This window comes from Protopterus annectens, chromosome 16.part0 (genome assembly GCF_019279795.1).
Source record: "Protopterus annectens isolate FY-2018-M chromosome 16.part0, PAN1.0, whole genome shotgun sequence".
Lineage (NCBI taxonomy): Eukaryota > Metazoa > Chordata > Ceratodontiformes > Protopteridae > Protopterus > Protopterus annectens.
In genome coordinates this window covers 57160883-57187514 of record NC_056750.1, presented here as the reverse complement: position 1 = coordinate 57187514, position 26632 = coordinate 57160883, and the positions used below count along the sequence as shown (strand labels likewise).

At 36.6% G+C, this 26632-nt stretch overlaps 1 protein-coding gene across 3 annotated transcripts in view; it reads right to left on the bottom strand.

Moving 5' to 3' along the window:
* LOC122790732 (adenylate cyclase type 2-like) overlaps positions 1-26632 on the bottom strand; it is a 1393058-nt gene that overhangs the window by 664914 nt on the left and 701512 nt on the right. The gene's annotated exons all lie outside the window — the stretch shown is intronic.

Below are 26632 nucleotides of genomic sequence, written 5' to 3'. Positions count from 1 at the left end.
TTGGTGTCTCTTATGTGTTCTTGTACCCCCTCATGTCTAATCTTTTAATGGTCTTGTCTATATAGAAAAGTTTACATGGATATTGAATACCATACATTACACATTTAAAAATACAGGAAAAGCTGTCATTAACAATGCATATGTCTTTACTTAAAACATTAAAACTATCTAAAACTTGCAGAGATACTGCGGTTACCATATCAGACTTACCCATGAGGTTTAGTTAACTTAAAATCTGTCAGAATGGTCTAAGAAAGTGACTATGTATGATAAATTCTGACAGACTTCTACCCCGTCATTTGATGAACTTAAAAGTCTGGCAGAATTTCTACCCCTCTTAAAAGTCATACATGGGTGTCTGTACAGGATTTTATTATGAGAATCATTGCTCATTAGTATCAAGTTACACCTGACTACATTAACTTTAACTTTAGCACTCCAAACATTATATTATGTTACGAAAATAAAACTATTAAAAAAATCAGCTATGGCAAGTAGTCACTTTAAGCATCATGGTAAAAACAAATAAAAGAAAAACACAATACGTGCTTTCATTTATGGTCACACGACATAACTTTATCAGACTACTGAAACACAAGGGAATGAAATGGTTTAAATAACATCTAATTTAGCCACATTATTATTTCAGTCATATTTCTTAAAAGTAATCAATAAATTATACACATTGTGTTTGTTATTTTTTAGTCACCTAATTTATTTTTTACTTTGTTTTCAGAGTTTGTGTGTTTTTTTTTTACTACAATGGTGAATGAACAGCACAAAGTTCTCCTGACCAAAGGTATTAATATTACCTAGGACAACAAAAAAATGATGGTTGTGGGAGAGACATGACAACTTTGTTCACAAAGTTACAAGGTAATTCTACATGATACAGTACTGCCTTCCTTCAGAAAGGTGTCACTGCTGTGTTTTTAAAGAATGCAACTTCTTGCAATTCAGATAATCATTGGATACAGAAACCTACATTTTGTGACAAAAACACTATAGAAAAGGTTGTTAGGGGGCTGTTTAAAACGCTGGCCACACCATTGTAGGGAGCCAGACTGAAGAAATGTAGCAAATAATGTTCCTACTGTTTTTCCAAATGCTGAAAAAAAAAAAAAAAGAGCTGGAAACATTGTGTATTAAACTAAAAAGAATGCAGTATGATTTTTTTTGTTAGTACCTTGCATTCAACAGAATCCCCCACATGCACCTCCTTGCACACCAAAACTAAATCATTTATATAATGATAATAGTGTAAACTATACTCTTTAAAAAAAGAAGGATGTCATTATTTTCATAAAAAATAAAACACCATTACATTTGCATAGCTGTACCTTTAATATAGTGATTCAAGTCACTGTCAAAAACAAACAAAAATACTCTCTAAAAAGAAACTAAGCCTGACAATCTACTGAGAAATATCATTTTGTTCCTCTATACAAAATATATTGCTTCTATAAGAAACTGTATGGATGAAAAATGCAGCTTTAATATGTAGCCTAAACATGTCCTTGTGCTGTAGCATTTCTCCGAGAGTCTCCATTGAAAAGGGACAAAAGAGCCAGTCCTTATAAACACGATAAGGCCAGTCCTAACAAACACGATAAGGCCAGTCCTAATAAACACGATAAGGCCTCACAGTCATGTCAATACAAATACTTGTGTACAAACTATTAATATTTAGAAGGAGCCCTGGTGTATACCTCCAGTCAACCTTAAACTTTATATTTTACTTAGAAAGTGCTGGAAGTCCTAAATATAACAAGGCCAACATTCTGCGAAAAAAAAAGCACACTTGGAAATAACAGGTCCCCATAAAGGACTCCATTTTCATCTGAAGTTTATGTAAACAGTAACATTTTGTAGCCCTTCACATTAAAATACTTGTCTTTTTAACAACATAAAATAGACATAAACCTTTTCCCAGCTGGTCCTGAAATTTGAAAATTGTTTCTTATAACTATCCAGTACAATTATTTTATGTGTAGGTGCATCAAAGCATCAACACTTTTGTCTTTTCCGGCTTTTCCCAGTTAGGAGTCTCCACAGCAGAATTCCGGTCTGCTAAAGATTGGCAGTTGATTTTTATGGTGCCGAGTTGCCAGCCCGATGCCCTTCCTTCAGCGAAGGCACACCCATTCACGCATGTTTTTCGGAAGCCACTCGACTGCAGGTTGGACATGCAGACTCCACACAGAAGGCACTCCAGCCGAGAATCGAACAGGAGAACCTCTTGCTGTGAGGTAACAACACTACCGCTGTACCACCGAGGATATCAGATCAAAACATCAACACACCTGAAAATTTTGTGAAACATGCATAATCACTGTATGGTTTCCCTTAACAAACATCTTAAAAGTTAACTTTTATTCGTAGCCAATTTTGAAAGTATCCACCAGTCATTGTAAATAATATTCTTTTTATGTTTATTAAACTAAAAAAAAAAACAAAATCACTTCTGAACTTTACCATCGCAGAAAAAGTCTAAAAAACCTTGCCTAAAATCTCTGTTAGTTTTAAGACAAGAAATTTCTAACTATAAGCATGTATTGCATCTTTATTCTCAGTAAACCAAGAGAAAAAAATACTGTTATTCTCAGTGGAATCAAAATGCCAATCAAAGGCCTCCAAAATTTTTAAATCTTATCGCCTGTATTAAAAAATATAGCAAAATGCAACTTTCTAATAGTTTAAAATGCGCATATGCACTGATGTCACTGTGGGAAGATGGTTGGAATCAGTTGTAGTCACAAATATTCGCATCAGTTAAATTGTACCCAGATACATGAATAATGCAAGAATGGCCATTTGGGACAAGTACCAACCACTCTGCAGTCTACATAAACTTGTTGGATGATAATATGTGAATTACTTCAGAGAAAAACCTTCTCAAGTATAAAACTCTCTGTAATATGTACTATAAATTTATCAGCATATCATTTCTATATACCGTGACTATCCTGCAGGTGTATTGTTAGATTATAATACTTCTTTTGTGTTTGTTACTAATGATGCATATTATATTATATTATATTATCTTATATTGTATTTTATGTTTGTATCAACTATAATTTCTCTGCACTGCTGGGTATTTCTATATGTAGAGCTTTTCTTCCTGGGCCTCCAATGAAAATGGGTTCTTTAACCCAGTCGGACTATCCCGGTAAACAAAATAAATAAATAAAAGCAAGAAAAGTAATTTTTGTTTGTTTGGTAGTACTGTCCCCATTCATATTTTTTCTCTGTCTCCATTTCTGGCATTATTTCTTGAAAATTATGCTGTAGGAATTATTTATTATACCCAATGACTAGGTTAACAGAACCATGAAGAAGACTTTGGAATTAATCTGATGATGCAACACCAACCTGCTCTGAGTAATCTGATTCTGAATTTGCATTTCTGTTTTTCATCATTCTCCCCAGCATCCCTGCATCATCTCTCAGAACCAGATGATTGATGCAGATGATACACAACCTGTATTTCCCTCTTACTTATGTTGCATTCTGGGAGTTGTGGTCTCCTAAATATAACTGGACTTTATGTTTCCTTCATAACTTTAATTCCTCCTCCTCCTCTCTAGCTTTTATGTTTTGCAAAATATTTCAAATTAGTCATTCTGCATCCATTGTGGTGGTGTTAGCAACCAGTTAGGACTGAATATGATGAATTCCATTACAGGTTCATATGTTTATATTGGGTTAATGACCACCAGGGCTTTTATATGCCTATCCATGCAGCCCAACCTAATTGTATCCCTATGAATCATGAGCATTTGTTAGGAAAGGGTATGTTGATTAGGAAGTTTCTAGAGGTTATGTGGGGGTGTGGTATGGTAGTTTGGGCATTACTGCTTGCTTCTGTTAATCAGAGACATGAGAGCCAGACCTGGGTTAAATTTCTTATTTCCACTCCAATGGCCAAGGTTACACTTAAATAGGGTTAGGGATGGATTCTGCTTTACATGGATGGGAAGCCTGTTCCAGAGCATGGGGATTCTCTGAGACACATATCTGTCGTGAAAACTTGTGCTATTTATGTCAGAAGTAAAATTTAAATCCTTGGATCTAGTGAATCTGATCTTGTTTGTTTTGCAGATGTGCAAAACGTCCATCAGAGCTGGATCCAAGGATGCCTTGTATGCCAGACATAGATCATCTCTCAGTGCCCTATAAGAGACAGAGTATACAAATAATGCTTTAAGGTGACCTGTATAAGACAATGTGTTTATATGTTTGATTCTCATGGTAAGGAAGCTTTGTAGGCATTCAATCTGCTGCATAAGTCTGGTCAGGTACATGTCAACAGGGCCATTATACACAATGATGGGTTTGATAATAGCCCAATAGAGTGATACTGTTACTTCCGTGGACGTGGACACCACGCCTTTACTTATAATTTCGGTGACATAGTATCGCTTTCTTACTACTTTGGCTCATGTTGGTCAAAGGCCAGATTACTATGTAGATATGTCCCCAGATTCCTGACTACTGGGATTATTTAATTTACTTTGCATGATGGTAGATTTTTCAGACAAATATTAACCTACTCAAGTGCACAGTTTTTGGTAGCAGTTTTCCACCACTGCTAAAATGTTTCTGCTTGTCTCATTTTTAAAATCAAATGAAGTGATATTCTCACTCCAACAGTCTAATCAATAAAATGGTCTGTTGCCATGGATTTGAACTTTCCTACTGTCTCCGTTATTGGCTTGGTGGATATGGGGATCCTGAGGTAATGTAGAAATTTTTACTGACAACCAGTTAATTCTTAAACAAACTGATATGGTATGTGAGAGCTGTATTTACACAATGTCACTGGAGGCAAAGCACTCACATAAAAGTACTCATAATGTCAATAAGGTTGTCAGTAGTACACATGCTGCACCCATCACGCATAATTCAAAACAGACATATAGACCCACATATGCTGAGGCACTTACATGTACCCTTTCTAAACCTAGACAAAGCACACACATGAAATACCCTCAGCAGCCTCAAACACACTTTCAAAACTATACCTATATCAACATAGAGTTACATCTCATGGAGTCTCTATCTTTAAGCCCAAAAGGCAAGTCACAAAACAATCCAATATTCTAGTCATTGGAGATTCCATTGTGAGACACACTGATGTCCCTCTCACCAGGCTGAGTAAGGAGAATGTTATGGTCAGTTGCTTATCAGGGGCTGGGATCCACCACATTATGCAGGCACTCAGGTCATTGGATCACAGTTACCAATATGACTCAGTTCTAGTCCATGTGGGAGTAAATTACCTAAGATGTACGTCCCTAAACTATATGAAGAAAGACTTTATAGAGCTTTCGGAATATGTGTCTCAGGCTGGTATGAGCCTAGCATTGAGCAGCATTTTACTTTCTCCAAGGATGATGCCACAATATGAACAAAAGATGATTGACTTTAATAATTGGCTTAGTTTCTGGTGTCATTCTAAGGGGGTGCAATATTTCTCAGTATGGAAGGAGATGGTCAACAGACCATGCTGCTTTGCCAGGGATGGTCTGCACCTCTCCCCTCTAGGCTTTCAAATATTCGCTAAAACATTGTGTTCCCCCATAGTGCCTTTTTAGGCAATGCCATACTGAAAGTGCTTCCGACATAGCAAATCAAAACCAAGAAAATCTAAAGGTAATACTTCTCAATGCTAGGAGCCTAAACAAAAAACTCCACTCCCTGGAAGCTCTCTTTACCCCAGAGAATGCTGATGTCTGTGCAGTCTCAGAGACGTGATTTAAAGCCGTGGACAGCACACCAACAGTGCAGGGTTATAATGCCTTCTACACATTAAGAGCTGCAACTTCACAGCAGGGACTAAAGGTGCTAGTGTCTCTATTTACATCAAAAATAAATATACTTCAAGGCTGGTCAAACAGGACAATGCACTTGACCTGCTCCATGTTCAAATCACAACAGGTAAAAATCCAATACCACTTCCTTGCAAGCTATAGGGTCCCCTCTATGACCCAGGAAACCCATACCATGTATTTAAACTTATTAGAAACACTAACCAACTAACCCAATCCATATTCATGGGTGACTTTAATTATCCCACTATTAACTGGGAATCCTATATGACATCAAACATACATGTACAGAGATTCCTGGGTTTTGTAAACACAAACTCCCTGGACCAGATAGTCAATACACCAACCAGGGGTGCAACCATACTGGATCTGGTCCTCACTAATATGGGAGAGTGCTGTACACTCCCTACTGAAATAACTTCCCTGGTAAAGTCAGACCATAAAATGGTCTCCTCTGAAGTAAAAATAAAACCTGGACCCCCAGCTAAACCGGGAATATTCAGGAACTATTCTAAGGCTAACCTCCTGCTATTAAGTGAGAACCTGGCAAAATTTCAAGCCCCTATAAACCCTGAGAAAACTTCTGACTATGCAAACTGTTCACAGAAACCCTGTACAAGCATGGTAATAGCTGCATGGAGACAGCTGTACCCACCAGGAAGAAGTACAGAACTAACTCAAAAAACAAGCCACCCTGGTGGAATCACAAAATCAATCGGATGTATAACAGGAGGAAGAAAATCATGATAATAATTAGGAAGTGCAGCACCCAGCAGGATAAAAACACTCATTAAACTAAGCAAACAACTCAGAGGACAAATAAAGTCTACCAAAGCCAACTTTGAGGTACGTTTGGCCTCCCAGGCTAAAGACAACCACAAAGCATTCTTTAGCTATGTCTGCAACCTCAAAGGTAATACACAATTGTGTGTAGAGCTCATTTTAAATGGAGCCACATAGACTGAGCCAGAAGATATATCAAACTTCCTGGCTGATAAATTCAGCTCCAATGTTACTCCTCTCTCTCCCTCAGCCTTCCTTCAGTTAATATCATCAAATATAACTCTCCCTACTATCACTAGGGAACGGGTCCTTCATGCTCTCAATAAGACCAAGAACACTGCATCAATGGGTCCAGACAATATTCCAGGATGACTTCTAACTAGCAGGAAACATGACATATCAGGGTCTCTGGAATTACTATTTAACTGCAGACTCCAAACAGGCTTTGTGCCTCATTAATATAGAAAGGCAACAGTCATCCCTCTGCACACAGGTGAGCCATCTACAGACCCAGGAAACTACAGACCTATAAGTCTCACTCTACAAAGGGGCCAGTCACAAGTGGAGTCCCTCGAGGATTAGTCCTTGGACCGCTCCTTTTTGGCATTTACTTCTCAGAAGTCAAGGCCAATGTCAATGGTCTCTGGCTGACTAAATTTGCATATGATTGCAAATTAGGAGCTGACACTGAATCTCACACTGACACAAATGTTCTTCGGGAGGGCTGACACAGACAAATAACTGGTGTCAGGGTCATGGACTAAAACAAATGCCAAGAAATGCATAATAGTATCCTTTGGGAAGTCATCCTTCCCTGATAACTATTATATTGACAACACACCCCTTAGAGTTGATCCAGTAGTCAGGGACATAGGGACACACATGGATAGTAATCTAGCCTTTGATCATCACATGTCTACAGTGGTGAGGCATCATTCTATGTTGCGCAACTTATCAACAAAGGTATGGCATCTAAATCCAAGGAAGTCATTATTCTACTGTATTCAGCATTCATCAGACTTATCATTGAGTACAATGCCCCCTTTGGTATGTACCTAACCAGGCAGATCAACAACTGGAATGTGCACAGAAGTTCCTCATTAAAAGAATACAAGGCATAAGTAATATGTCCTATGCAGACTGCCTTAAGTCCCTTATCCCTGTATCTGTCTCCTACAGGCTTTTGAGGGGAGATCTATGCCTGGCATACAGGGCATTGTCAGACCCCACTCTGATGGACCTCCTGCATATCTGCAAAACAAACAGTACCAGAATTACCCATTCTTTTTTTTCTTTTCAAAACGTATTTATTGCTTTTCAGTGCATGAAACAATACAAACAATTGCAGAATTATAATGAATTTACAAATGTAGGATAATCATGAAATAATAACTATATATAATATATATACTAGTGCTGCTTGAATATGTCTCACTGAGATACATGGAATGAGAAAAAAAAGAAAACAGAAACACATTTGTGAGCAAATAAAATTATAACTGTAATTAGATTATTTACCTTATTTGTCAACTATAAAGCCAAACCAAGAGAAAAAAAATTCTACTTTGTGATCTAAGCCTCACAACCACAAGGTAATGTAAAGGGCGGGAGAGACTACGGAAACAAGTACGAGAGGGGATATTCAGACTGAACCACCTCAGATCAGTAGAATGTTAAATATCAGTTACAGGGACAAATAGGGCATACCAGAATTTCTGGAGGCAAGTACAGGAGAGAGTGTTCAACCTAAATCTTTTTGGTTCAATAGGATATCAATTGTCAGCTAAAGGTTCAAATAAGGTATTCCAGAACTTTTTGAAGTATATGCGTTTCTGAGGAGTTGCTATTAGGAGTTTTTGTGAGGTAATATATTTAACTGCCATGTTCCTAAGACCATTCCAAGACATCTTTGTATGGTCCACCCAATTTTTAGTAATGTAGAATTTAATTAATAGACAGATGGTGATTAGAATGTGAGATTTTAGTTTATTAATATTAAAGTTTGTGATATGTAATAACGCCAATTCCCATGAGAGGGTTGATTTGTGATATCCCATTTTTTTCAAGTCTTACCTTAAGGGAGCACCAAATGCTGTGGGAGTATTTGCAGAACCATATTATTTGGAGAATGTCAACTTAGGGATATGAGCAACATGGGTATGTGGATGATATATTCAGATTAACTTTATTTAACTTGATAGGAGTAAAATATAGATTATTGGTGATCATAAACTGTGTATAAATTAGTTTTTTTTTAAAGTGGAATAGGAGAGAGTAGAATTAATGGCAGCTAATTTCTGTTCCATTGAGTGGTTCACTCCATGTTTGTTCCAGTAATCAGCAAAAACTAGTTTATCTTGATGCAAAATTGTGCTAATAAATTTATACGCTATGGATAGCATGTGCTTGTTACTGGCTAGAACCGCCATTAATTTAGAGGCCTGACTGACATATGTGTTCTCTATGATGTGGTCAAGGGATAAAGTGGCAATAAGTTCCCTTATTTGTCTCAGTATTATAGTGTACTCTATAGATACCTTTATTGTTTCCCATAGTTTTGTGAGTGATAAATCTCTATGTTTATGGATATCCCATAATATATATTCCTTGATTGCAGTGTAGTCTGAAAAGTTAATAATTTTTCTATCTAGTTTAAAGTTAGGGTTTAGGTGGATAGGTTGTAATAAAATAAAAGCTTTTTCCAGGTTTAAAGATTTAAATAGTTCATGTAGGGATTTGATTTTTTTCTTTTAGGATATGATGTATCTTTAGGTCTTTAAGGCCTATTGGATCTATGAAAGGAAGAGTTTTAGGGTTAAGTTTATTGTTTAAGGCATGATTGAACCACATTTTAATCCGGTGAGGGGACCGTATGTGGTTATTGGGTTTGAAGTTAGCAATTTTGATTAGTCTATTTGCATGTAAGATTCTATAATAAAGTTGTAGGTCAAGCAGACCAAGCCTGCCTTTATCTTTTGGGAGTGTGAGTGTTTGATATCACATTCTTACTGCTTTTGGCTACCAGATGAACTTCGTAAAGGCTTTGTGGATTTTGGAGAAAAATATAGTGGGAATAGTGGACAGAGATGCATGGAAATGGTAGGAATTTTTGGGAGGATCTTCATCTTAATAATGGAGGTTTTAGATAGCAAAGGAAGTTTAATCTGTTGCCATCTGGACATGTCTTGGGATAGTGCTGCCCATACTTTCATTAAGTTGGAATGTAGTATAGAAGGTGAAGAGTAATCATAGCAAATATCTAGATATTTACAAGAGTATACCATATGAAAGGGAGAGTCAGAAAAAATATATTCTCTATGAGCTACGGGGTTAATCGGGAAAATACAGTATTTGTCTTGATTGATTTTATAGCCTGATATATGAGCAAATGTATTCAATGTAGTGATTAGCTTTTTGGTATCTGAAAGGGGATGTTCAAAGTATAGGTTCAGGTCATCAGCAAATGCGGTCGTACATATTCTGGTATTTAGTATTCTGGGAATTGAGTGGTATGATTTTTGTGATAAAGATAAAAAGAGAGGTTCTAAGTATAAATTAAAGAGGAGGGGGGATAAGGGACACCCTTGTCTGGTTCCATTTGTGATTTGTATTGGTTCCAAAATTTTTTATTAATAAATAGCCGTTTATAAGAACTGTTATATAAGATTTTGATGATGTTAATGAATTTGAATTCGAGGAGGATGTCATAATGGGATAATGCTGCAAACAGGAAGTTCCAGTTAACCCTGTCAAATGCTTTACAAGCATCGAGAATCATGGTAAATCTTGGGTTTTTTAAGGTTGATCATGGTTTCCATAGTTAAAGTATTATCCCATGTGTGCCTGTTGGTTTTAAAATCTGCTTGTTCTTTAGAGATAAGGAATAGAATAACTTTTTTAAGTCTTTCAGTTAGGACGGATGATAAGATTTTTATGTCAATATTCATTAGGGAGATTGGCCTGTAGTTATTAATGTTTGATTTATCCAAGTTATTTTTGTGGATTAAATGGTCTTGGAGAAGTTTATATAAAGGTCCAATATTCCATTAGTAGTAATATTATTATATAGCTTAAGTAAAATGGATGCTAGGATATCTTTAAAAGTTTTATAGAAATCGGGGGAAAAAACCATCAGGAACTGGAGCTTTCCCTGGTTTGAGGTTAGCAATTGCTTTTACTATTTCTATCGGAGTCAATGGGTCAGACAAATTTTTTCTGTTCCTGGTTTAGCTTTAGGAAAGTAATACTATTAAAGTACTCCTGGACCCTTGATGTTGGGGTTTGGCTTTTGTAGCTAGCATATATGTTTGAGTATATCTGATGAGTTATGTTAATAAAGTTCTCTAATTTCAGCTATAAGGCCATGTTCCTTCTCTTTTCTTATTTTTTTAAAGTATGCGGATTTTTGAATGAATATTCCTCAGAGTAGTTTTACATGCTGCCCATTGAATATCATATGGAATATCTGAGTTCTGGGGGTCATTGCTGAGCTCTGTTAGGGCAGAGACTATCTCTTCCTTTACTGCAGAGTTGAGAAGAATGTTGTTATTAAGAGACCAAGTGTAGTTATTATAGTGTATATGCGAGTTTTGTGTAGGGTTTAACAATAAGGAGATCTTGGAGTGATCTGAGAAAAATCTTGGTTCATCTAAATACTTTAGCTGCCAGTTTATCAGGATTTCTGAAATTAGAAAGACGTCTTTTCATGACTATGAGTTATGACATCTGGAAAAGTATGTATAATAATTGCTGTTAGGAGAGTCATTTCCAAAAGATATAGGGTCGAGTAGTCCAAAATCTGAGATTAGATCCTATAAGTCTAGGAAGGCTTGTAAAGTGTATCATTTGGATTTGTTAGATCAGTTAGTATTGGGGTCAATTACTGTATTCCAGTCCCCCCCCCCCAGTATGAAGTAGTGGTTTGGGAAGTTTAATAGAATGTTATATATTTTTAATATAAATTGCTGTTGGTCTGAACAAGGACCATATTGGTTTAGTAGCACTATTGGTTTGATAAGTGATGGGATTAGGCAAGTAAAGTAGCACCATCTGCCCTCTTGGTCTGAACCTTTGTCAAGAATGGTAGGCTTAAATGAGTTTTTAATAATAATTGCCACCCCTTTTGAGTTAGAGCTGTTTCCTGATGAAATAATGTTTTGTATCCACTTCCTGTTTTTCTCATTAATCCAGTCATCATCTAGCATATGTGATTCTTGAATAAAAGAAAATGTCAGCTTCCGATTGTAGAAGAAGATGCATTAGAAGATTTATTTTATTTTTATTCTGAAGCCCCCTTACATCCCAGGAAATTAATTTCCACCCTCTGTCTATAATTAAAGGGAGTTTTGTTTAAACTGTTGGTATTTATATGATAGGTAAAGAGGGGGGAGGTAAATGTGTGGCTCTTATTCACATAGGTGAATAATCTGGTTAATCCTTTAGGGACATAGCATTATTTCTGTTTATGTTCTTTTAAGTTTACCAGCCTAATAAAGACTGTAGAATAATAACTGTTTCCCAATAATTAAGTATCTTGAACAGCGCATAATCTGTTTGATAGGATTAATGGTTAGCCCTTAAATCTGTTATAGTCATCACGGTCAGTGTGCAACTTTACAGATATTAAAGTATAAACTGCCAACATACATATCGCTTAAGTATTGTTGTTTAAATTAATTAGTGAGGAAGGGCTATAGACCTGAACTTTATAATTCAAGTGTTATCTACAAGATCCTTTATTTAAGTATGAATTAGATATAATAAATCTGTGTGTACGATATCTTAAGACAGTATAAGAGAGCATAATAACAGTGCTTATGTAGGTGCATGGCTCCATAAAAAAAAATCTTTCACAAATAGTGTTAACTTCCAAAGGTACATAATGAAATTTCTGACATTTTGAGTGTCAAAGTTCTGGAAAGGTCCATAACGAGTCGTGGAAGTTTTCCATACTCAGAACCAAATCTCCTCTAGTAACTAAAAGAGCAATTCAGTACGAAATGGGAATGAAAAAATGATCTCCCGTGAAGACTCGTCTGTTTACAGTTTTCTCTTTTGGATGAAAAGATCTAAATGACCTGCAAGCAGTGATTGTAAATTATTGCTCTACTGTCAGTCTCCATGGATGTGTGAGGCAAGAGCTGTTTACATGTCATTGTGATATTTTACATACTCCCCTTACACACTGATCACATACTAATCAGCACTGTCAGGAAATGTAGCGTTCAAGAGAATATCACTAAAGAGAAGGAAGCAAACAAGCTAATTTTCATCAAATTAAATTGCCTTTAAACTTTAGCAGTTGGTCTTCCTTGTCGGATTTCTAGTTCATATCTCAACATCACAATAATTATCTGGCATCTCTAGTTATTAATAACTCATTTATTTTTTAGTTATTCCTCTCTAGCCTTGTCTCTTTTTTATGACTACTTAAGAATTTATAGGATAGGTAGAGCAAGATCAGATAAGTTGCTGGTCTTTTTGCAGATTAAGACAGAGCTACTGACATCTAGAATAATTTTATAATTGTTACATTAGTTGGAATGCTTATAGATCCATAAGAGCGAAGGTGGTAAAATATCTTTAAATCAGATTACAGTGATATGAGCGATTCTCACCTCTGAGCTGAGTTAATGTATTGGAATGCTTTCTTTTGTGACATCATTCACTACAGTCAATTCAGCTGTACAAAATAATATCTTTGGGGAGACATTTGAAGTTAACTCTCAGCATATCATAAGCTGGTTGATCTTAGAGGAAGTTACATGCTTTTTCTTGACAGTGAATGTCTCATGAAGTCAGATGATGTTACACTTTATAGGACCCCCTGTGAAACATACCTTGATGTTTTTGTTCCTGGGATTCTGGAATAAGATGCTGCTTATCGTTTAGGGGAATATAGTAATTGTTCGGATATGGATAAAAATGTTATTAGATTTGAGGACAATTATTAATATTGGAAAGCTTTAGAGATGCTCCAGTTAAGAAGAAACGCTGGTTAGTCCTGTTTTCATCCCTCCAGAGCCTTACCGAACCATCTAATGAAGATGGGGTGCTCTTCTTTTGGAGAGGACATGGTAAATTTAGTTTCATTGTGATAAAGGGACAGAGTGTTGGGGAAGCGCATTTGGAATTTGAGGTTATATTTAATTAACTCTGAGCAGAAAGGAGCAAGATTAAGGTGCTTCATTTTAATTTCTTGGGGGAAATCTTGGGAAACAGCGATTTTGTAGATGTTCCATGTGAACTGTTTTTGTTTTTTGTAAGCAGAAAGGATGGCTTGCATGTCTTGGCAATTTAGAAGCTTGACGTAGATGGATCTTGGAGATGTAATGTTCTGATTTTTGTACAGAGCTCGGTGTGCTCTTTCAATGGTACAGTCAGATGGGTGTCTTTTTGTCTGTAGAAGTGAGTTGAATATCTGTTTGAGTGTAGGCAGTAGCTGGTTATGTTCAAATTTTTCTAGCAGACCTCTGACTATGAGATTGTTTCTCCTGCGTCTTGCTTCTAGGTCCAGGATTTTCCCTTACATGTCAGTCAGGGTTTTGTCTTTAGATTCCAGCTCAGATTTTAATTTGGCGATTTCCATCTCATTAGACTTGGATCTATCTTCTACTCGATCCAGTCTATCAGCTATTTGGTTAATTGTACAGCTGATAGAGTTTAGTTGCTCTGAGAAGCCTTGGATGGCTGCCTCTATCGGTAAAAGAGCACTTTTTAGATCTTCCATGTGAAAGATGCTCTTGGGTTTTTGTTTGGGGCTGTCTTTTGATTGATCTTGTTGTATCTTAACAGTTTTTTTGTCTTTTAGTTGTTACTTCTTTTTCAGGTGAAGCAATCGCTGATAACTTTGTCTTAGAGGTTTGCGTGTCCATGCCTTCCAATTCCTTAGGCATTTTAAGATTAGATATTTATTAGTTTTGCTTAGTGGAGTCGTTGACAGTTGTTGAAGTGCTGAAGTTTCCAGGCCTCTAGTTTACACGTGGAGATCTATTCTGTTAGCTGGGGGAGGCTAAGATGAGTATTTAAATGCAATTTTTGATGATTTTATCGGAGATTTAGATGAGCCCAGTATCAGTGAATATTCTTATCTTCAGAAGAAGGTTTTTATATTCCGAAGTATAGGCAATTGTAGGATTTTGTTGAATATATGACAGAGGCTTGTGGAGAGGGTGTTACTCAAACAACCACCATCTTGGAATCCCAGAATTACCCATTCTAAAGACTTAAACCTTGCCTGTGGTATAAATAGCACCTGCTGGAGAGCTAGGTATGCATCAGAGACTATCCTGTCTATGGAACAGACTCCCCATCCATGTGAAGCAGAGTTCCTTGGACAAAGACAACCGGACAATTAGATGGGAAAATGGAAATTCATCCCTAGTTTGGCACCTATGTCTCTAATGGACACAGGTAACCTGTAAATGGTTCATCTTCCAGGCCCATGCTTACACTTATCAAGGGTATCAGAACTTGTCAGAGATTTCGGATGCATGGCTACACTTAAAAAGGTCCTTGTGGTTGTTAGCCTAGTAAACACCTATGAACAAGGGCAAACATTTTTTAATTATATTAACATGTACAGCTATAAAAATTTTATAATCAACATTTAGCAAAGATATCAGTCTATATGATGAGCACTCTTTAGCATTCTTGTCCGATTTCAAAATTGGAGAGATTAATGTACATTTCCATGTTGGGGGCACATTTCTTATTTTTTTCACTAACTTAAACACCCTCAGTAATAATGACAAAGCATCTTTAGGTAATAGTTTATACATTCCTGGTATTATGTCATCAGTTCCTGCTGCTTTGTTTACTATTAAATTATTAATCTGAGATTTGATTTCTGATATTGAAATCAGTCTATTAGTCTAATCTGATCTTCAAGTGGTTTTTCAAATATATTTTTAAAAGGGATGTTATTATATTTTTGATTCTGTTACTGGGTTCTGCAAATTAATTAGCCTAAAGTGTGTTTTAAAGGCTTCTAAAATACCATCTACATTTGAATCTTTTTTCTTAGTTCCAGGAATATAAAGATCTTATATCTGATTAGATTTAATAATATTTTTCATTCTATTTGCTAATCTACATTAATGTTTGGGATCTATAGAATAAAGGTTCATCTTAATCTACTATAAAATGATCACAGTCTTGTGATGTAATGTCTCCAGATATTTTTATCTGTTGTTTCAAGTTTTTTTCTAGTTTATTATTGCCATTTTGAATACCTCATTTTAGTTTATCAACCTTAGTTTGCAATTCTAATAGTTCTTTATTCCATTGTTTTCTCTTATTAATATACCAGGATAAACTTTTAGCCTAAAGATATGACACCTGCAACAACTGAAGAGGCTGCAAAAGTACCTCAAAAAGAGAATCCTAGGCCTTAAACACTTGTCCTATATGGATAGACTCAAAAAACTCTTAACGATTCTCTGTCTCATATTGCCTACTTAGAGGCGATCTCTGCTTGACTTACAAAGTCATGTCTGACCCAGCTCTGTTACAAATGCTACATGTAAAGAAATCCCAATCCCTGTGCACCACATGCTCCAGAGACCTCAACCTCATTACTACAATTAACCGAACATGCTGGAAAGACAGGTTCATAACAAAGAGACTACCCATGCTATGGAATAGACTTCCCATACATGTCAAGCAGAGCACCTCACTGGCCCTCTTCATGAGTGGATGGGAAATAGAAAATCCACCCTGGGGATCACTTCAGTGGCTTTACTAGACAGAGGCACTAGGAACTAAGGTCGGGTGGCGCGATGCCAGGGTAATCCTATGGGCAAGGCTTGTAAAGGCTCCAGGGCCATTAGCCTAGTACACACCAATGAACCTATGAACCTATAAATAGTCCCACACATATATCTCAGAAATATTGTCCTTTAAGTTTACTTCAATAAAGGATTGTATTTCTGTATTAAAACATTCTTTAAAGTATTTCAAATTGATTATATAAGAAGGAATTCTGCTAACATATGCAGTTTGTTTTGTATTTATTTTGAGCTCAAAAGTAATTGCATTATGATCAACAATGTTTACTTTATCTAGTTTCCCAGTGAAGTCACTTGAAACATACACCCTATCACTTCTTGACTGGGTACCATGTCTATGTGAATAATGTCTAAAAAATAGTAAACTTGGCTTGGCAAATTCATTTATACCTTTGATACTAAACATTTCTATAAAATGTAGTAATGCTTTAGATGTAGCTGTTTTTCTCCTTTTGTTTATAGAATTAATATCACAATCATCCAAAATACAATTAAAATCTCCATCTAAAATCATACTACCTTTAGAGTGCTGTATAATATCTTCAAACTGCTGTTTCGCCACTTTAATTCCAAGCCCAGTTATTCAATAAATTGACCAGAGTATATACTTTTCTTTTTTATCTCTAGAGAAACTAAACAAAATATCCCAAATCTATTCATTATATACATTCATTATTTTAGGCATTAAATTTGCAACACCTCTTTTTTTGTTTATATTGTGAACTAACGAGCACTGAGTAATGATCGGTATTAAGCCTGTCTATGTCTTCTTGTATTAAGTGTGTCTCTTGTAAGAATAGAATGTGGGCATTGAACAGTTTTATATATTTGGCTAAACTTCCCCTTTTACAGTTATTATTTAAGCCATTAACATTGATAGAAAAACACTTTACATATAATGGGTCTTTAGTAGTATAGCTAGCCATATTCATTAAATGTTCTAAGATGTAAAAAATGACTGGAGATGATTGTACATATTTATCAATGAAGTTAAAATATAAACATTAGTAGACATCATGTTATAGACAATTAAATTACGTTGTAAAAAACTTTTAATAGGAAAAATAAAGCTTATAAATTCTGAGGTATGATACCCCACATTTGAACAGCATCTCTATACAAACATTCCCTCTAAGCCTCTCTCCAAGACATTCTTACCTCTATCTATTTGAGATTTCATTTTATATAAAGAATTGTTTATTTAACAAATAATAAACTTCAGAATAAATATATTACTTGCTGTTTCATCCTTTGTTTGAGAAAAAAAAATATTAATGAATATGAATGTATGTAAGCACTCCAGTTACTCTTAGTATTCTTGCGATCAAGAAAATTCAGGTCAAGTATTATTATCATATTCAAAAGTTTACTATCATAAGTGTTATTGTATAATAAAATATATATACTTAAAGTTCTGCATATTACTAATTGAAGTGTAAAAAGGTAGATAGGCTCATACACATGCTCACAACATACACATTTAGTAATACTTTTACTAAATACATTATTAGTTCCTTAAAATGGAAAAAAACATAAGCTAAATATGTTGTTTCTTTAGGGTATAATTAAAATACCTTGCAATATAATTTCTAGGTTTACAAGAGATTTTACCCTTTCTGAGCATGCTATCTTAATAATCTTTATGTAATCGTGTACAAAATATTACCTTTGAAAGATATTTCTTATATAAAATTCAACAGCTCTACATACATACACTAATAATTGCACTTATATAGACTCACATTTATACTCTGATATACTTATACTGGTATAACATATATACTTAATACAAATGTATTTTGCACATTAACTCTTATACACTTTGATAATCAAAATGATTAAAGTAATGTTTGATAATCATGTGCTTCATCAACATAATAAAAGTTTATATGTAAATATTTATTCAGACACTATAATCTTACACTAAATTGTTTTAATTAATATATATTAAAATGTCTGTTTATCTTAAATGCCCTATATATGAACTATTATCCAAATAAACATCAAAAAGCAGGCACAGTACCATGTTCAGTCACAAATTCACAAAGGTATTTAACTATGTACTGGATACATCATAAAGTTTATTTACTAGGGTAAACAATTACTCTTTTGCCAAACATTTTCAAGTTACCAGAACCTTAATTTGTTTTAAACTCAACAACAAATAGTCAATGCAAGCATTATTTAACTATTTGTATTATTCCCACTATGCTTCTCTATACTCATTTATGCATAAAGGTGCACAACATAAGCATATGTCTACACAAGGCTCTACTAAAATCATGTATAACAAGGAAGACAGATGTCATATAACAAGACCTGCCCTAAATTCCAATCCCATAAACCCAAAATATAAACATAACTACCATAATCATATTAACTTATTCCGCTGAATAATTCAAACTTAGAATTACCATTAGCTGTCCACACTTTATTCTATCTTGCCTATATATATTACTATAGAATTAAATAATTAATTATTAAGTCTGACTAAAATTAGAAACTGTGGTATTAAAATAAGATAAAGTTCAAGTTTACATAAAAAAGAAGAACTTGCAACTTATTTATTAATTTCCCTAATTAGTTCTTTGTATATATGATCAGGCATTTAAAAGTGTTAAGGAAACATCATCTTATTTAGAAATAAACTGATTTAATATTTTTTTTAACAAAAATAAGAGGATTCTTCTTTAAAAGAAGCTAAAACATTACACAGTGACAATACTATTTGACCAGGTGTCTGATGTCATCACAAGGCTGTCCTATTCACTCTCAACAGTTTGCACAGTCGAAAAGGGTCCTATTAGTTAAAAGGAGTTGAAATAAATGAAAAAAAAACAGTTTCCAGCTTGCAACCATGTCAGGAATTTCAAAACACAGTCTGGTGATTGTACTTACTGAAACAATCGATTACAGAGCTTGTGCACTACCTCTCAACTTTGCTTCAGCTCGCAAACTATCAGTAAGACGTGTCTTAATTAAATAAATGTTTACATACAGTCAACACTACTAATGCAACTCAGTTCACTCATTCAAACATCCCTGAAGCTACTTATCACCTTAAAATCACACAAAAGTTAACAAGTCCACATTAGGATTCACTACACATTCAACACAGACGGATGACAAACAAGCCACACATACCAACACAACCAAAACACATTAGAGTTATTTAAATTAATTGAGACACTATATCACCATTGACTTGTTAAATAATCAATTCATTTAACTGTATTTGACTTCGCCCTCATGCAGGAAACTTAATATACAAATAGCAAAAGTGCATACTCCCAGAGAATCTGACCAAATGACTATTACTTACTTAAATAGAAGTTTATGTTTTACCCTTTAAATTTAAACCAAAGTCCCATCTGCTTGGATTGATGATAGCTCATTTTGATAGAAAAGATCCTATGGTATCTATCAAAAAGAGTGGCAAAAGTTCCCCTATGCTTTGGCCAAATTTTTCCTAATAGTAACAATACCACCTCAGGTCTCACCTGAAAAGATGCTACTAGCCTAGTGGGACCAACATAGTCAATAAAGAAAGAAAGAAACATTACATTTAACATGACAGAACCAAACATTTGATCCCATTCACCATTTTGTTCCAAATATCAAAACAGTCAGCATTCACTTCTCCCCTTTCATTCTGTATGAAAATAGAACCTGTTACTTCAAATGCCCACATAAAATATCTCTTAAATCAATGGGAAAAACAAAAGAGGTGTCCAAATAATTAGATCTTAGTTGTATTTGCTTATTTAGCAATGAATTATCAGTAGCCATAAAACAAAGTATACTGTGCTAATAAAAATGATAAACATATTATTCACACTCCACTTCCTGCCTACCACTAATCCCTCCCCTTCCTGCCATTCTCTAACCAAGAATACTTCACCTTCTGCCTGATATTTCCTGCCTCTTACACCATCACTACTTACTTTACTTCCTCCTTTCCCAAACAAGTATATACTCTCATAATCCCTCCTACACTCACCACATAAATAAACATGCTACTTCTATACCTAACATTACCAATCTTAACTCTGCTCGCAAATCTAATCTCCTATCATACAAACCTTTCCCATCCTTTCTTATACTCTCCAACCACATGTACTCTCAAACCTTCCCCTCCATCTCACCTCATCTTAATCTCTCCATCTCTCTTCAACCTCACCTTTTACTGCTATCATAAACTCATTATACTTGAGAGCTACCCCCCTCCTATAAACTCAAGCCAAAACTCAAGCACCCCTTTTTCTCACTAACACACTCTACCTCACATCCCAGCAAAATACTACTCAGTGGTGATATACACCCAAATCCAGGCCCACCCTCCCCTGCCCAAAACCTTACACCCACCATCAGCTCCTCCAACCCCACATCATCCCACCTCTCACTCCCTCCTCATCCTCCCTCATATCAAACTTCACAACACAAACACCTTTCTATCCATGCCCTAAATATACAAAGCCTCACTAACAAAATCACTGAGCTACATGCCTGGATAGCCCAAACCATCCCTCTTATCCTTGCCTTATCTGAAACCTGGTTAAAATCCCACATAACTAACAATGAAATACTGCCACCTGGCTACAATATCTACCGCTGTGATAGAGTTACTAAAAAGGGCGGTGGTGTTGCCATCCGCCATTCTGATAGCCTTAACCTCTCCACCATCACCACACCTACTCCTGATTTCCACCCAGCTGAACGTAACATCCTTAACTGCCATCTTAACCCCCATATGAAATTTGTCATTGCCTCCATATATATTGCCTCTGGTAATAATATTCCAATCCTAGAATCTATCCTCTCTTGGTTCTCTCACAACATACCCTATGAAACTCTCATCTTAGGCAATGTTAACATCAACTGGACCAAAATTTCTATTAACTCACCACAGCTCAATATCAACCTCCATGAATTCCACCAACTGATTACATCCCCCACTCACCTAGACAATACTACCTCTTCCAATTTGACCATCGACTGGATTCTCACTAACTCACCTAACCTTTACCACAGTCCAACAACCTTAGCAAACTCTTTGAGTGACAATCTTCCTACTACTATTGTACAACACCATACCCACACAGAAAAAACTCACTCTTATAGAGACTGTCGTAAACTAAATAACTTTAATACTACCCGATTCAACTCTATCCTCTCTACCATTGACTGGTCCATCCTCAAACAAATTCCTCTGAATGATGCTGTTTACAAATTTAATAGCATATTCCTAGATATCTTCAACTCCCTAGCCCCAACCAGGTGTATATGAATCAAATCTAACTTTGCTCCCTGGCTTTCTAAAGAAACTAAATTGCTCATGCATAAACGTGACAATACTTGGAAAGCATGGACTAAGACTAAACAACCTTCCCTGTTTCACAAGTACAAAGAACTTTGGAACCTTATCAAAAGACATGTCTGTAAGGACAAAAAATCATACTATAACTCTCCCCAAAATAACTGCAAAACCAATCCACAGAAATTCTGGTCCACCTTAAAGAAAATTCTCAATTTTGGGTCCCCTTCAAATCCCTCCCCTTACCCAAACAACAGTCCTCTAGAAACTGCTACCCTTCTCAATAGACATTTTATTGACACTGTCCAGAAATTTACACCCTCAAACTGCAACACAGACTCCACCTGTATCCCTCCCAAGCCACGAAACAGTAACCTTTTCACCTTCAAACCAGTTCCAACTTCATATATTAAATCACTCCTTCTGAAGCTTTAACCTTGCTCTCCCTCCTCAGACAATGCCCCACCCACTTTCCTCAAATTAGCTGCAGAATCCATAGCCTATCCAGTATCTCTCTTAATTAATAGATCTAGCCAGGAAGCAACAGTACCAGACATTTGGAAATCCTTCTTCACTATCCTCTTGCATAAAGGGGGGTACTCAACAGACCCATCAAACTTTCATCCAATTGCCATCCTCTCGCCTCTCTCCAAACTTATGGAAAAATGTATACACTCACAACTTCTAAACTATCTCCTCCAACACAACCTCCTCACTCCCACCCAACATGGCTTCCTTCCTAACTACAGAACCTCTACAGCCCTCCTATCATTTACACATACAATAGCTAAGGCCCATGACAAAAACCTCCTAGTATCCAGTCTTTTCCTCGACCTCTCAAAAGCTCTCGACACGGTCTCTCACCCTTTACTTCTGTCTAAACTTTCCAACTTCAATCTATTTCCCTCCACCCTAGCCTTCTTCTCTAGTTATCTGCCTCATAAACAGCAATCTGTTCTATGGATCTCCTTCTGCTCATCCTACCACCTAGTGACAAATGGGGTGCCTCAAGGCTCCATCTTGGGTCCCCTCCTTTTCAATATCTTTACAAATGAACTTCATAGCTTCTGCAAACAATCTGTTGTAATCCAATACACTGATGATTCAACTGTTATCTGCACTTCCAACAATTATCTCTGACCTTCACACTCTCACCAGGACACCTATCTAACTGTTGAAAATGGATAGCTGATAATCTACTCATCCTAAACCCTAAAAAAAAAAAACTTCTGTTATTCCTCCCACGGACTCTCTCCCACCTACAATCTACCTTTCTCATCTCATCCTCCAATAACACCACCATACAACCTGACTCCCACAAAAAACTTCTAGGAGCCATCATTGATGACGAACTTAAATGTAACCTACACATCCTTCAAAGTATAAAAAAAACTTACCAAAAGCTGGGTAGGCTCTACCAAAACCAAAGATTCCTGACCTCTGATGCTAGACTGTCCCTGGCTCAGGCTCTTTTTCTCCCCTCCCTTCTCTATGTCACTCCAGTACTAATATTAAAACCACTACCCTGGCCAAACTCCAACAAAAATACCACAAAATAGCAAGATTCATCACAAACTCCTCACATAACTCACACCAATGCCTTGCACTCGGCTCACTACAATGGCTAGAACTCCCTCAATAACTCCTTCTATCTCAGTTACAAATGATTCACTCAATACTTTATAACCTATCCTCCTGCCCTGACCTCTCCTCCCTAGTGTCCATCTACACTCCAACTCGCACACTTCTTAGTGTCCATCTACACTCCAACTCGCACACTTCGTACTAACCAACAACTCCTTGACATCTACCAACCAAAAAACTATCGGCAGACTACTATATAAATCCACTCTATCCTAAGCCTGGAATAACCTCCCATCCTACTTATATTCCATTACACACCCTATACAATTTAAGAAAAAACTCAGACTACACTTTATAAGAACCAAAACTTGTACTTGTCATGACCCTACCTAACACCAATACTATTCTGTATTTCGCAATCTCATACAATCTTCTCAGCGTATTATTTCCCACATATTTTTCTCTAATATCACATTACACCTCTAGATAGCCCTTCCATCCCATTCATGCACTCTCATCCCTCACACTTCATAATTTGTACTATTCCTAAAATACTGCAACTTGCTATATACCTTACCACATCAGTTGTGTAAAAAAATATTGAAGTACAGTACTTATTTGTACTTTTTGTGTTACTGATCCTACCCTGTTATGCCTCTTAACTTATCACTGTGAATTACTTTAAATTGTACTGCTAATAGTAATTGTTATTTTAATTGTAAACTAAACTGTTATGTATATTTAAACTCTCTGTAAATGGAGTTTTTCTCCTTGGGTCTCCACTGAAAAAGGGTCCCTGGCCTAGCTGGACTAACCCAGTTAACAAATGTCAATAAATAAAATTAATACTAAATAAATAATTGACTATAAACACTACTGACAATGATCTTCATTAAGCAGCATATTCTTTACAGTCAGTCTCTTGAGTGTTGTCATTTTAAGCTGTTTTAATTAATGAACAGTAAAAACAGCTTTGTTTTCTATGGAGTTGTTTGTGGCAGCAGTGATCGGTATACCTTTAGTTGTTTCTGCCTCCTTTTACACATCTGGTCCTCCACTTTCTTTTTTGGATTTGTGAAATTCAAATAAATACATATATAAATGTATATCTATCTGTCTATCTATCTATGTATACAGATAGAGAGAGAGAGATATAGATATAAATAAACAAATGAATCTATGAAGGAAAGTTCATCTTCAGATTATCAGAAATGATTAAACTTTGGTGTGTGTGGAAAGGTAAACATGCAAACTTAAGGAATAGTGGTATTTGTCATCCAGGAGGTGAGTGATAGGGTGAACAGAGTGCTATTATTTGAGGGGTTGGAACAGGTAGTGGATGAGTGGGGACATGTAAGGGTGGGGGAAAGGCCCTATACAATGATTCATGTTTAACTTTCGCAGCTAATGGCAGACATTTTGATATGGCAACGTTGGAAGGGTTGAACAACGCAGGTATCCCATATTACTGGCATTGCAATTGTTTTTGCTGTGTGTGTTCTTGGTTACAAAAATCATATAGTTTGGGGTCTATATTAGATTTTCAAAGTTTAAAAGTTCGAATCACTAAAGAATGAACTTTAGTGATCGAACTTTTAAAAGTTCGAAAATCTATAAAAATAATATTTAAAAAACAAAAAAAATTAAAGGGTTTAAGCAAGGGGGAAAGCCCCCCTGCACCCCCACACCCCCGCTACTTGCCCCCTGCTTACACCCTTTAGCTTTTCTTTTTTTTTTTTTTTTTTTTTTAATTTTTATGTATATTCGAACTTTTAAAAGTTTGATCACTAAAGTTCGCTCTTTAGTGATTCGAACTTTTAAACATTAGAATATCTAATATAGACCATGTAGTTTGCACAATCTTTCCAGTTATATATTAACAGGACATATTTATATGTTAACGGGACATATCCCCTTGTTTATGTCAATGCTACTGATAAATGATCACTTGCAGTGACCATGTGTGTGCATGCACTCTGTGCCAGCACTCCAGTGATCACTTCCAGTGACTCTGTGTGTGCATGCACTCTGTGCCAGCACTCCTGTGATCACTTCCATTGACTCTGTGTGTACATGCACTCTGTGCCAGCACTCCTGTGATCACTTCCATTGACTCTGTGTACATGCACTCTATGCCAGCACTCCAGTGATCACTTCCAGTGACTCTATGTGTACATGCACTCTATGCCAGCACTCCAGTAATCACTTGCAGTGACTCTGTGTGTGCATGCACTCTGTGCCAGCACTCCAATGATCACTTGCAGTGACTCTGTGTGTCCGTACACTCTATGCCAGTACTCCAGTGATCACTTCCATTGACTCTGTGTGCATGCACTCTATGGCAGCACTCTAATGATCACTTGCAGTGACTCTGTGTATGCATGCACTCTATGCCAGCACTCCAATGATCACTTCCAATGACTTGGTGTGTGCATGCACTCTATGCCAGCACTCCAGTGATCACTTCCAATGACTGTGTGTGCATGCACTCTGTGCCAGCACTCCAGGGATCACTTCCATTGACTCTGTGCATGCATGCACTCTGTGCCAGCACTCCAGTGATCACTTGCAGTGACCCTATGTGTGCATGCACTCTATGCCAGCACTCCAATGTTCACTTCCAATGACTCTGTGTGTGCATGCACTCTATATCAGCACTCCAATGATCACTTGCAGTGACTCTGTGTGTGCATGCACTCTGTGCCACCACTCCATTGATCACTTCCAATGACTCTGTGTGTAGTTGCACTCTGTGCCACCACTCCAATGATCACTTGAAGTGACTCTGTGTGTGCATGCACTCTGTGCCAGCACTCCTGCGGTCACATCCAGTGACTCTGTGTGTGCATGCACTCTGTGCCAGCACTCCAATGATCACTTCCAATGACTCTGTGTGTGCATGCACTCTGTGCCAGCATTCCAATGATCACTTGCAGTGACTCTGTGTGTGCGTGCATTCTATGCCAGCACTCCAGTGATCACTTCCAATGACTCTTTGTGTGCATGCAGTCTGTGCCAGCACTCCAGTAATCACTTCCAATGACTCTGTATGTGCATGCACTCTATGCCTGCAGTCCAGTGATCACTTCCAATGACTCTGCATGTGCATGTACTTTGTGCCAGCACTCCAGTGATCACTTCCAATGACTCTGTGTGTGCATGCACTCTTTGCCAGCATTCCAGTGATCACTTCCAATGACTCTGTTTGTGCATGCACTCTATGCCAGCACTCCAGTGATCACTTGCAGTGACTCTGTGTGTGCATGCATTCTATGCCAGCACTCCAGTGATCACTTCCAATGACTCTGTGTGTGCATGCACTCTGTGCCAGC